The sequence below is a fragment of the Bos indicus genome, chromosome 7 (genome assembly GCF_029378745.1).
Source record: "Bos indicus isolate NIAB-ARS_2022 breed Sahiwal x Tharparkar chromosome 7, NIAB-ARS_B.indTharparkar_mat_pri_1.0, whole genome shotgun sequence".
NCBI lineage: Eukaryota > Metazoa > Chordata > Mammalia > Artiodactyla > Bovidae > Bos > Bos indicus.
Genome location: NC_091766.1, coordinates 9035200 through 9049507, shown reverse-complemented (window position 1 = coordinate 9049507; position 14308 = coordinate 9035200). Strand labels below are relative to the sequence as shown.

The 14308-nt window shown below is 38.0% G+C and overlaps 1 pseudogene; it reads left to right on the top strand.

The window, feature by feature from the left end:
- Positions 1–13017: 13017 nt before the first annotated feature.
- Positions 13018–14098, top strand: LOC109560869 (olfactory receptor 7A10-like; annotated as a pseudogene).
- Positions 14099–14308: the final 210 nt, after the last annotated feature.

The following is a 14308-nucleotide window of genomic DNA, read 5'->3' as shown; positions in this document are numbered from 1 at the left end:
AAAAGCATAACTCTAGGCTGTACTAAACCTATGGGGGTAAAGAAGAACACATTTGAGAAAACAAGGTCATTTATATAAGTTTATAGGAGAGCAAAATCTGAGACCAGCATTTTTCACTATATAAGCACAACTGCTTGTGTATCAATAACAGTTGTTTTTCATAATTATATAGATTCAACATATACTGCTCCAGTGTTCTTGCCTGGAGAATCCCAGGGACATGGGAGCCTGGTGGGCTGCCGTCTATGGGGTCGCACAGAGTCTGACACGACTGTAGAGACTTAGCAGCAGCAACATATAGTGCGTTTAGCTAATCATTTGTTTTCATTAATTAATTTCAATTAATTAATACCCAGCAAGAATACTGGAGTGAGTATTCTTTTTCTTATACACCCTATGTGCACAGTGCCAACACTAGCCCCTAACTTTGTCTACCAAATACATGTCTCCTAGTGATGTCTCCATGAAAACAAATATTTGAATAAACTATTGGATTCATATGACCTAGAATATGATGAAGCAAGCTTTAACTTATACTTTGTATCACTCTGCATAATATTTATTTTTCAAAATATACACTTACTTTTTGAAGTAAGATATACATCACTTGTTTAAGGGGGGTTTATTCTTTGGTGTGAAGTTTTGGAAGGTATGTTTTAAGGTTTTTCATTGAATTACTGTTTTTTTGTTTTGTTTTGTTTTTCTTGAAATCTTCCAGTGATGCATACAAACATGATTCTTTCTATTGCTCTAAGTAAAATAACTCATCCTTTTCTAAATTTCATTATGAACACTAGAGGGACAGTGAATAACCACAATCATCTATTATATATCTCCTATACAGGGACATTTCTTCAATCTTTATTATCATAAATGATTCCCAAGACAATGTGAATCTTCTTAGTCATGTGATTCAGGGTCAGCCGAGTTTCTGCACCAACCTACATGTCCTTCTGAGTTCTCCTAGGTAACTGGAAAGGATATCAGTGTAGTCATTTTTTACTACTGTTACTTGTGAAAGTGAAAGTCTCTCAGTCGTGTCCAACCCTTTGCAACCCCATGGACCATACAGTCCATGGAATTCTCTAGGCCAGAATACTGGAGTAGGTAGCCTTTCCCTTCTCCAGGGGAGCTTCCTGACCCAGGGATTGGATCCAGGTCTCCTGCATTGCAGGCAAATTCTTCACCAGCTGAGCCACAAGGGAAGCCCAGGAATACTGGAGTAGGTAGACTATCCCTTCTCCAGCGGCTCTTCTAGACCCAGGAATTGCAGGCAGAGATTTGTATCATAAATAATGATACAATCAGAAATGCTATCTTCAAATATCAGAATAAATGTCAAAAATAAGATAAGGTAGATTATTTTCATTGCCTTCAGTTCTGTGCCTTTGGGTTATTGTATCAGTTCTTGTATCAGTTATTGCAGCATAACAAGCCAACATAAAATAAAATAACTTATCACAATGACTTTATTATTGAATGAGACAGTATGATAGGGAGTGGTCCTGAGCCCTGTTTGCCACTTGATGAGTCTTTATTCAGCTGGAAGTCTCTTCATTGTGTTTCTAAGGCTCATCCACGAAACTGTGTGACTTGTGTTCTTTTGCCTTGAACATATTTATGGTCAGTTCATTCCTTGTCTATATCCAGTTTATCCATTTACAGAAAAAATGAGATTCTGAAATGTGAATCCCTTTACCTAATGCCACAATTCCTATATCCATATATAGCACTTTGCTTTCTTCCCAGTTAGAAGACCTATATTCCATACTTCACTCTAAATATTATCTGACTTATTAATTTTTAATTAATACTTCAAATTTAATTTTTTCCTTTTAACTAACTTATTAGAGTATCATGCTGTCTGCTCAGTTGTGTCCAACTCTTTGTGACCCAGTCAGGCTCCTGTGTCCATGGGATTATCCTGGCAAGAATACTGGAGTGGGTGGCCATGTCCTCCTCCAGGGTGTCTTCCCAACCTAGGGATCGAACTCACATCTCCTGAAGCTTCTGAATTAGCAGCTGGATCTGTTTACCATTAGTACCACCTGGGAAGCCCTATTAGAATATAATGATATACATTAAACAACACATATTTTTAAAGTATAGGTGATAGATGGAGGAGAATGATTTTCCCTGAGTAATGTCAGTAATACAGTATATGAAGGTGTGTGTGTGTGTGCGCGCGCACTCTAGTCATTCAGTCATGTCTGACTCTTTGTGACCCCATGGACTGTAGCCCACTAATCTCCTCTGTCCAGGGGATTCTCCAGGCAAGAATAGTGGAGTGGATTGCCACGCCCTTCTCGATACGAGGTATATAGGGATTTCAAGCATTCTTCCACCACTAGAAACATCAATTTGAATAACTGTCTGTATACAACAATACACTTGTAAGTGTCAGGATACTAGGCTGTTGATTATACTACATTAATAAGAGAAAAAATTAGTAAACACATTTTTATGTTATCCTCATTACAACTTTTCCACAAGTGGGCAACAAAGCATGGAGACAGACACCCTCCCCCTGACAGAAAGAAGTTGAAGTGTTTGTCTGACCTCATTGTAACCCATACACCAGGCTACCCCCTGCAGTCTCAGGCTCCAGGCAGACTTCCCCACACTGAGACTCCGGTAGAACAACGTCCATGCCCCCAAGCCTGAGGACATCCTGCATTGACCCTATCTGTAAGCCTGTCCTAAGAATAGGATACCATATGATTGCTGAGACCCTAGGCTCCAAGCTTATCTAAGCACCAAGTCAGCATGACTCCTGTTAACCAGAGCTTTCAGTCTACCCCAGCATGAGGCCAGCTCTTGCAGCCCAACTGCCAGGCCCATTCCAGTGTTCCCTGATGCCTCATCAACCCCTATAAACCAAAAATCCAGGTCTATCCCCAGGGCCCCAAGCATCAGGCCTTATCAATCACCTGCCCAGACAAAGATCTTCCCATTTTAGGACTCCAGAAGGAAGCTGACCAAAAGACATAACCATCTGGCCCATCCAGAAACATAACAGGCTATCTGGTGAAGGACTTTCTATGCCAAGACAGGAAGAGATATCAACTTCTTTAAATGCACACTGATGCAAGGCTGTGAGGATCACAAGTACTCAAGGAAAAAAAGAAACTACTTAGAGGACTTCACAGGTGGCACTGTGGTAAAGAATCTACCTGCCAAGTCAAGAAACACAGGAGACATGGGTTCATGCCTGTATCCAAAAGACCACTGGGTAGGAAATGGGAAACCACTCCAATATTCCTGCCTGGAAAATTCCATGGGCAGAGGAGCCTGGCATGCGACAGTTTATGGGGTTGCAAAAAGTCAGATATGACTGAACACACACAAACTGCAAGAAAACTAATAGAGCTCCTATGAATGCTCCTAAAGAAATAGAGATCTGTAAACTGTCTAACTAAATATATATAATAATCCTCTTAAAGAAACTTAAGAAACTGCTTGAAAACAAAACACAGAAAAAATCAAACAAGGAAAACAATGACTGTTTCTTTTCTGTGCAGAAGTAACTGGGCTTATATTTTCAAGATGACCCTTAATAATACAGAGACCAGAACTCAACCAACAGATGGTAACAATTCATGGGATGTCTTTGCAACCATTATTAATAAGGTGTAAAGCTACATGGTGTTGAGGAGGGACACCTGTGACTTGAAATTAGTTCATCAGGGAGGTCACCTTGTTGCTCAACATTCTCTGACATCATCTCTCATCACCCTCCGTCTTTCTCATTCCCCTACCAGACACTGCCTTCCTTTCCAATACATGACTGATTGAAACAGGCACCTTCCTCAGGACTTTTACAGGGGCCATGCCTTCTGCCAGTCATACACTTCCCCAGATGAGTTCATTCCCCCTGCTGTCTCTTCCTTAAGGTCTCTTTTGAAACATCATCTTGACTGCAGTCCTGCCAGAACACCCAATAAAAAATAGTGGCTGCTCTTCACTCTTTCTTTTATACCTGCTTCTGTTTTCTTCATTACACTTGTCACTATCTGACCTATTATATCATTATTTTATTTGTTTGTGTTCTTTCTCTGTTACTGGATTGTATAGATGTTTTTTTCTCAGTATCCAATACTCCTTGCCTGAGTAGTGCCTGAAAAATATCTGATAATATATATTCCTCAATTAAATGAAAGATATTTTTAATAAAAATGGTATAAATTATGCTTGAAAAAGATCCTGAGACTAGTAAAAGAATTCCTAGCAAGAAATGGAAATGGAAATGGAATGTCCTAAAGGGGCTTCTGCTGCTAAGTTGCTTCAGTAGTGTCCGACTCTGTGCAACCCCATAGACGGCAGCCCAACAGGCTCCTCTGTCCCTGGGATTCTCCAGGCAAGAATACTGGAGTGGGTTGCCATAACAGCACTGATTCATAAAGAAAATATTGAAATGAAACTTCTCTGCTTTCACTGTTTATAATAGCCAGAACATGTAAGCAAACTAGACATCCATCAGCAGATGAATGGATAAGAAAACTATGTGGTACATATACACAGTGGAGTATTACTCAGCCAGTAAAATGAATACATTTGAATTAGTTCTAATGAGGTGGATGAAACTGGAGCCTATTATACAGAGTGAAGAAATCCAGAAAGAAAAACACCAACACAGTATACTAATGCATATATATGGAATTTAGAAGGATGGTAATGATAACCCTGTATATGAGACAGCAAAAGAGACACAGATGTATGGAACAGTCTTTTGGACTCTGTGGGAGAGGGAGAGGGTGGGATGATTTGGGAGAATGGCATTGAAACATGTATAATATCAAGTATGAAAAGAACTGCCAGTCCAGATTCGATGCATGATACAGGATGCTTGGGGCTGGTGGACTGGGATGACCCAGAGGGATGGTATGGGGAGGGAGGTGGGAGGGGAGTGTAGTATGGGGAACACGTGTACACCCATGGCAGATTAAAGTTGATGTATGGCAAAACCAATACAATATTGTAGAGTAATTAGCCTCCAATTGAAATAAATAAATTTATATTAAACAAAGAAACCTCTCTGCTTTAAAATTATATGACAGTGACTGGAAAAGGTCAGTTTTCATTCCAATCCCAAAGAAAGGCAATGCCAAAGAATGCTCCAACTACCGCACAATTTCACTCATCTCACATGCTAGTAAAGTAATGCTCAAAATTCTCCAAGCCAGGCTTCAGCAATATGTGAACCGTGAACTTCATGATGTTCAAGCTGGCTTTAGAAAAGGCAGAGGAACCAGAGACCAAATTGCCAACATCTGCTGGATCATGGAAAAAGCAAGAGAGTTCCAGAAAAACATCTATTTCTGCTTTATTGACTATGCCAAAGCCTCTGACTGTGTGGATCACAATAAACTGTGGAAAATTCTTCAAGAGATGGGAATACCAGACCACCTGACCTGCCTTTTGAGAAATCTGTATGCAGGTCAGGAAGCAACAGTTAGAACTGGACATGGAACAACAGACTGGTTCCAAATAGGAAAAGGAATACGTCAAGGCTGTATATTGTAACCTTGTTTATTTAACTTACATGCAGAGTACATCTTGAGAAACACTGGACTGGAAGAAACACAAGCTGGAATCAAGATTGCTGGGAGAAATATCAATAACCTCAGATATGCAGATGACACCACCCTTATGGCAGAAAGTGAAGAGGAACTCAAAAGCCTCTTGATGAAAGTGAAAGTGGAGAGTGAAAAAGTTGGCTTAAAGCTCAACATTCAGAAAATGAAGAACATGGCATCCGGTCCCATCGCTTCATGGGAAATAGATGGGGAAACAGTGGAAACAGTGGAAACAGTGTCAGACTTTATTTTTGGGGGCTCCAAAATCACTGCAGATGGTGACTGCAGCCATGAAATTAAAAGATGCTTACTCCTTGGAAGAAAAGTTATGACCAACCTAGATAGTATATTCAAAAGCAGAGACATTACTTTGCCAACAAAGGTTCATCTAGTCAAGGCTATGGTTTTTCCTGTGGTCATGTATGGATGTGAAAGTTGGATTTTGAAGAAGGCTGAGCGCTGAAGAATTGATGCTTTTGAACTGTAGTGTTGGAGAAGACTCTTGAGAGTCCCTTGGACTGCAGGGAGATCCAACCAGTCCATTCTGAAGGAGATCAGCCCTGGGATTTCTTTGGAAGGAATGATGCTAAAGCTGAAACTCCAGTACTTTGGCCACCTCATGCGAAGAGTTGACTCATTGGAAAAGACTCTGATGCTGGGAGGATTGGGGGCAGTAGGAGAAGGGGACGACAGAGGATAAGATGGCTGGATGGCATCACTGTCTCGATGGACATGAGTCTGAGTGAACTCCGGGAGTTGGTGATGGACAGGGAGGCCTGGCATGCTGTGATTCGTGAGGTCGCAAAGAGTCGGACACGACTGAGCAACTGAACTGATCTGAAATGAACTGAACATGAGCTTGTGTGAATATTAATCTTTAAAACACTTTATTGGCAGTCACTTGTACCACATGGAACCAGAAAAAGTTACCTGAATTTCAGAATGACTTCTGGAATTTTCAGAGGCACCAGGAGTGTAGCCCCCATATTGGGACTTATCCACTCCAAGCACCTGATCACTGTATGCATAAAACTGCTTGTCACTGCAATCATCAAATCAGATTCTTATTTCCATACCCCCATGTACTTTATCTCTTGCTGACATTTATCAACATCTGTTTCACCTCAACAATGTTTAGAGTCAGTATGTAATTAAGGAAGAAAGTCATGACCTATTCAGGCTGCATTATCCAGATGTATTTTTTTCCACAGTCTTTTCAGAGTTGGGCGATATTCTCCTGAGTTTGCTGTCCTGTGACTGGTTTGTGACCATTGACTACTTTGTGACCATCAGATTACATGCGTCTTTTCAAATTATGGTTTTCTCCAGATATACGCCACAGAAGTAGGGTTGTGGGATCATATGGTAGCTCTATTTATAATGTGTGTATATATATATATATATAATATATATATATATTATATATATAATATATATTATATATTATAATATATATTCCTTTATATATAATATATATATTCCTTTATATATATAATATATATTCCTTTATATATATATATATATAAAATAATATATATTCCTTTGTGTATATATATATAAAGGTATCTTCATACTACTCTACATAGTGGCTGTACCAATTTACATTCCCATTAACAGAATTGGGGCTTCCCAGGTGGTGCAGTGGTAAAGAATCTGCCTGCCCATGCAGGAGATGCAAGAGACACGGTTTTAACCCCTGGGTTGGAAAGATTCCCTGGAGGAGGAAATGGAAACCCACTCCAATATTCTTGCCTGGAAAAAGTCTCCTGGACAGAGGAGTCTTGAAGGCTACAGTCCATGGGGTCCCAAAAAGTCGGACATGACTCATCGACCAAACTACATCAACAGTGTGCATGTGTCAATCTCAATCTCCCAATTTACCCCTCCCTTCCCCCCCGGTATCCATAAGTTTGCTTTTCACAAATAAGTTCATTTGTACCATGTAAGTGATACAATATGATGTTTCTCTACTGATTTACTTCACTCAGTATGATAATCTCTAGGTCTATCCATGTTGCTGCAAATGGCATTATATCATTCTTTTTAATGACTCAGTAATATTCCACTGTGTATATGTAGCACATTTTCTTTATTCATTCCTCTGTCTATGGATATTTAGGTTGCTTCCATGTTCTGGCTATTGTAAATAGTGCTGCAGTGAACATTGGAACACATTTATCTTTTCTTTTCTTTCTTTTTTTTTGCATTAGTTTTCTTTTTTTTTAATTTAATTTTATTTTTTAACTTTACAGTATTGTATTGGTTTCAAATTATGATTTTCTCTCTATATATATATGCCTAGGAGTGAGATTCCTGGATAAAATGATAGTTTTATGTTTAGTTTTTTAAGACACCTCCATGCTGTTCTCCATGGTGGCTGTATCAATATAAATATCAATTTATATTTCCACCAACAGGGTAAGTGGGTTCCCTTTTCTCCAAACCCTCTCCAGCATTTATAGTTTGTAGATTTTTTTTTTAATGATGGGCATACTCACTGGTCGGAGAAGGCAATGGCAACCCACTCCCGTACTCTTGCCTGGAAAATCCCATGGATGGAGGAGCCTGGTAGGCTTCAGTCCATGGGGTCGCTAAGAGTCAGACACGACTGAGCGACTTCACTTTCACTTATCACTTTCATGCATTGGAGAAGGAAATGGCAACCCACTCCAGTGTTCTTGCGTGGAAAATCCCAGGGACAGCAGGGCCTGGTAGGCTGCCGTCTGTGGGGTCGCACAGAGTCGGACACGACTGAAGCAACTTAGCAGCAACTTAGTATACTGACTGGTGTGAGGTGATACCTTATTGTAGATTTGATTTGCTTTTGTCTAATAATTAGCTATGTTGAACATCTTTTTTATGTGTCTCATGGCTATCTTTATGTTTTCTTTGGAGAAATGTCTATTTTTTAAAATTTTATTTTATTTTTAAACTTTACAATATTGTATTAGTTTTGCCAAACATTGAAATGAATCATGCATACTTTATAATAAGGAGCTAAGCCACAGCTTTTTTTTTTTTTTTTTTTTTTTGATTTTTTTTTTTCTTTTTTTTTTTTTATTTTATTTTTAAACTTTACATAATTGTATTAGTTTTGACAAATATCAAAATGATCTTGTGATATAACTATGGGTTTTCTAATTGCTTTGGTCAAAGTGTCAGGAAGCCAAGGAGTATACTGCCCAAGGTTTTATATTAAATTTTACAATCTGTCCCTTTTGAAAACAGAGGAATAATAATTTTGTGAAGTTTCAGGGACAATATCCCAATCAAAAATCAATGTGTGAAGTTCCAGGGAACCTAAACAATACAGAATCTTCAGTCTTAGGCTTTAAGAAAATGTTAACTCCAGGTTTTGATGAGGACCTTAGGGTTTAGACTTCTGGAAAGAAGAAGAGTTAATGGAGGAGTGATAAAGCCAGAATTCACCTGGCTCATAAGCTGGTCCCCTAGGAGCAGAGAATCAGCAGAAAAAATTTCATGCCCTCTAGATGAGTGTCCCACTGGGAAATCACCTACATGGGTTTGGTAGTAAAGGAGGGAAATATACTTAATGAGCAGAGAGAGAGCTGTAAACACCTTCTCACTGCAGTTTCCCATGAGTACAAACTTGGATTGGGTGGGGCACAGTTATCACTATTGTTGTCCTTAGTCTGGATCAGGGAAGAATGCCTGACCCTTAACAGCTGACTTGTGGGGACTGAGTTTCAGTCTCCATCATCCATCACCCAGGGAGGACTTCCACACAGAGAGTTTCCATCCAGGTTAGTTCTGATACCCAACTTATAGAGAAGGTATCAGATAATATGGAAGCCTACTGCTTATCTGAGGTCATCTGAAAGCCAATCCAGTCTAGCCCAGTGTCCAGAGATCATTGTGGTTGTTCGCTTGTTTGATTGATGTGTGTGTGTGTGTGTGTGTGTGTGCACACGTGTGTGTGTGCATGCTGTGCATGCACCCAGTCACTCAGTCGTGTCCGACTCTGTGACCCAGGCTCCTCTGTCCATGAGATTTTCCAGGCAAGAACACTGGAGTGGGTTGCCATTTCCTGCTCCAGGGGATCTTCCCAACCCAGAGATGAAACCTGACTCTCCTATGGCTCCTTCATTGGTAGGCTGATTCTTTACCACTGTGCCACCTGAAAAGCTGTTTGATTAATAGATCAATGTATTTTTATGATGCTGTAAATAAACATGAACATTGAACTCAGCAATTTGAGGGTCAGTGATACCAATTAAATCTTAGTGATGGAAATCAAATTAGAGGGGGGAATGGGAGGTGTGATGTACTTTGAGGAAAGTGAAATTTATGTCCAAGAACTTATTAATTAATAGAAGTAAACAAATAGATATTAGTTGTGGAGAGATGTTCAGGGAAGTGTGGGGTTTCCTTTCATTTTTTAAGATAGTACCTATTTGACTATATACCCATATGATAAGATGATCAAGACCAAGGAATGACTGCAAATGAATATTTACAATAGCATTTCATGAGATACACGTTTCAGAATATCTTCTGTCACTCAGGGTGTCCATGTGAAAAAGAATTATTTTATATGTCAAAGAGGTATGCAACCAGATTTATTCTGCAACTATTTATTACCTTGTGAGGCTGAATATATATGTGGATGTTAGACATTTACTTTCTTGACACAAATTATATGTATGTGGCATTTGATTCAATACATTTGGTTGGACTATTTTAATTCCTGCTTTTCACTGAGTTCTTTCAAAGAATTAAAGTTTTTCCACAAACTGACTACTTGCCACTTAGCTCTTTTACATATTATAAATGTGTCTGTGGGCCACTGTGAGTGTTTACAACTTTTTGTGATCAAATCAATCCATCAGCCTTAGATTTCTCCCTCCATTGCATTTTAATTTTTTGTTTTCATTGCTGAAATATTTGAGGTGTCACTTTAACATTCTTCAGTCTTAAATCATTGATTTAAACAAAAATATTAGTGAAATTTCCTCTATCTCATTAGTGCTAATAAATTACTTGTGTACCTATTTCCAATGTGGCAAGAAGATCCCCTGGAGAAGGAAATGGTAACCCCCTCCAGTATTCTTGCTTGGAGAATTCCATGGACAGAGGAGCCTGGTGGGCTATAATTCATGGGGTTGCAAAAAGTCAGACATGACTGAGTGACTAACACTTTCACTTTCCAGAGCTGAAGTTATTGAATTGTAGTCTCTTTCTAATTATTTCTGATGAAACTCCATTCTGTTTTATATAATGGACATTTCACAAATTACACAGATTTTGCAAATTATATTAACACCAGTAGTGCACAAAGTTCACTTTTCTCCACATTCTTATAATCACTTCTTAGCTCTAATATTTTTGACAATCACCATTATAACAGGAATAGCTGATATTTCTCATTCAGTTTTGACTTGAAGTTCCCTAATGAACAGCATTGTTGTGTGACTTTTCACACACTTGTTGACCATTTGAGTATCTCTTTGGAAAACATCTACTCATATCCTTTCCCTATTTTTATTTATTTATTCCCTATTTTTTATTCAATAAATACTGGGTTGTATGTTCAGTAGTCTCAGTTGTGTCTGACTCTTTGCAACACCATGAACTGTAAGTCTCCAGGTTCCTCTGTCCATAGAGTTTTCCAGGCAAGAATACTGGAGTGGGTTGTCATTTCCTCTTGCAGGAGATATTTCTGACCCAGGGATCAAACCCACGTTTCCTCTGACTCCTGCATTGGCAGGCAGATTCTTTATCATTAAGCCACCAGGAAAGCCCTGCTAGGTTGTATGAGTTCCTTTTATAGTTTGAATATTAACTCCCTTTCAGATATCTTGTTTGAAAATATTTTTTTCCAGTTCCATATCTTTTTTTGTTTTTGTTTTTGGTCATGCTGTTAGTTTGTTTTTTATTTTTTCCTGTGGATGCTGTCTAGTTTGATGTAGTACCACTTGGTTATTTCTTATTTTGATACTTTGTTGACATGTCAAATCCAAAATAAATATTTCCAAGAACTATGCTAAGAAATCATTTCCATATGTTTTTCTATAGGATTTTAATGGTTTTAGGTCTACTTATGTCTTTAATTCATTTAGGAGGAATTTCTTTGACTACCATAAAGTAGTGGTCCAATATCAATCTGCTCTACGTAGCTGGACAATTTTTCCAGTATTACTTATAGAAGAGGTCATATTTTCCCTATTTTATATTAATGTGTTCTTTGCCATAGATGAATTAACCATCTAAGTGTCATTTTATTAATGGGATACCAGTTTTGTTACATAGTGATACATGTCTGTTTTTATGCTAGTACCCTGCTGTTATGATGACTGTAGCTTTGTAGTATATTTTTGAAAGCAGAAGGTGTGATGACTCTAGCTCTGTCCTTCTTTCTCAAGATTATTTTGGATATTTATGGTTTTGTGATTTCTTATGAATTTCAGGATTGTTTACCTGTTTCTGTGAGAAATGCCATTGAAATCTTGACATGGATTGCATTGAATCTGTATATTTGCTTTGACTAATATAAACATTATAAGAATAATATTTTTTCGAATCTAGAAACATGGGATACTTTCCATTTATTTGTATCTTCTTCGATTCCTATCAACGATGTCTTGTAATTTTCAGCATAGAGATACTTTCCCTCATTGGTTGAACTTATTCCTAAGCATTTGATTGGTTTTAATACTATTGTAAATACTACTGCTTTCTTTATTTCCTTTTTGATAATTTGATATTGTAGAGTAACTAGCCTCCAATTAAAATAAATAAATTTAAATTAAAATAATTGTTACTTATTTTTATATGTTAGTTTTGTATCCTGCATTTTAATGAATTTTTTTATTAGCTGTAACATTTTTCACATTTTTTTTTTAGGATTGTATTATAGGTATGTCATCTGCAAACAAAGACAGTTTTGCTTATTTTCCAAGTCTTACATGTTTTATTTCTTTTTTGTTCTTTAATGCTCTGACTAGGGACTTCTAGTACCATGTGGAATAAGAGTGGTGAGAGAGGGTACCCTTGTCTCGCTCCTGATCATACAGGTAAAACTTTAATTTTTTTCACCATTTATTATGAAGTTAGCTGTGGGTACATCATATGTGATGTTTTTATGCATGTTAGGTGCTTTTGCTTTTCATCTTCTTACACTCAAAGACTAGACAGTAATAGGAAAATTGTCAGCAAACAATATGAATTCTAGAAATAAATGATAGAATTTTTAATAAGGGTGGAACATAACATGGTGACAAAAAAGCTAAAAATGGGAAAATTTCCTAATCAGGGATAGCAATAGGGAATCCCACAGAGGATTAGGTTCATACACAAAAGTATTGATGTTAATTTTGTTACTGCAAAATATAAACTAACCGTTTCAATTTTGTGGGTGAAAGCCATTTGTGTAAAGATAACTAATGATAGTTTTCTCCTTTCTTATACTCAACTTCAACAAATGGAAGAAGAAAATCTTACAGTAGTTTCAGGATTTCTTCTTCTGGGATTTTCAAATGAACAAGAATTGCAGCCCATCACATTCATGATTTTCTTTTTTATGTATCTGATCACTGTGTTTGGAAATCTGGCTATCATCCTAGCCAGATTCTGACTCCCACCTCCACACACCTATGTACTTCTTCCTCTCCAACATGTCCTTTGTAGACCTCTGTGTTACCTCTACCACCATCCCAAAGATGCTGTGGAACATCCAGAACCAGGGAAAGCTTATAAGCTATGAAAGCTGCATTACTCAGATGTACTTTGTCATACTCTTTGTAGGGTTGGATGACTTTTTCCTAACAGTGATGGCCTATGACCGCTTTGTGGCCATCTGTCACCCCCTGCACTACACAGTCATTATGAATCCATGGCTTTGTGGCATTATGCTCCTGGTCTCCTGGATCATCAGTGTCTTGCATTCCTTCTTACAAACCTTAATGGTTTTGCAGCTTGGCTTCTATACACATTTAGAAATCCCTCATTATTTCTGTGAACTTAATCAGTTGATTCAACTTGCCTGCACTGATACCTTTCTTAATGACATAGTGATGTGTTTTGGAGCCCCACTTCTGGGTGGTGGTCCCCTGGTTGGTATCATTTACTCATACGCTAAGATAGTGTCTTCCATTTGTAGATTCTCATCATCTTAGGGAAAGTATAAAGCATTTTCCACTTGTGCATCTCACCTTTCAATTGTCTCCTTATTCTATTGTACATGCTTAGGAGTGTACCTAAGCTCTGCTGTTACCCACAGCTCACACTCAAGTGCAACAGCCTCATTGATGTACACAGTGGTCACACCCATGCTGAACCCCTTCATATACAGTCTGAGAAATAAAGACATAAAGAAGGCTATGAAAAAATATGTGGGGATGGCAACAAGGTGCAACTGTCCTGGAGTTGAACAAGGCCATGTGAGTACAGGGTTCATAATATTGGAGCCAGAAGGTATGATTTCAGCAGTTTTACCTCTTATCATTTTCCTGCTCTCCCAAATTATTTTCTATTTCAAATCATATGACTTTGAATTTATTTAAAATTCTTTTTCTCAAATAAAAAATATAATATCAAGCCTTACATCAGAAAGTGAAGAAGAGCTAAAGAGCCTCTTGATGAAAGTGAAAGAGGAAAGTGAAAAAGTTGGCTTAAAACTCAACATTCCGAAAACCAAGATCATGGTATCCAGTCCCACCACTTCATGACAAATAGATGGGAAAACAGTGGAAACAGTGACAGACTTTACTTTC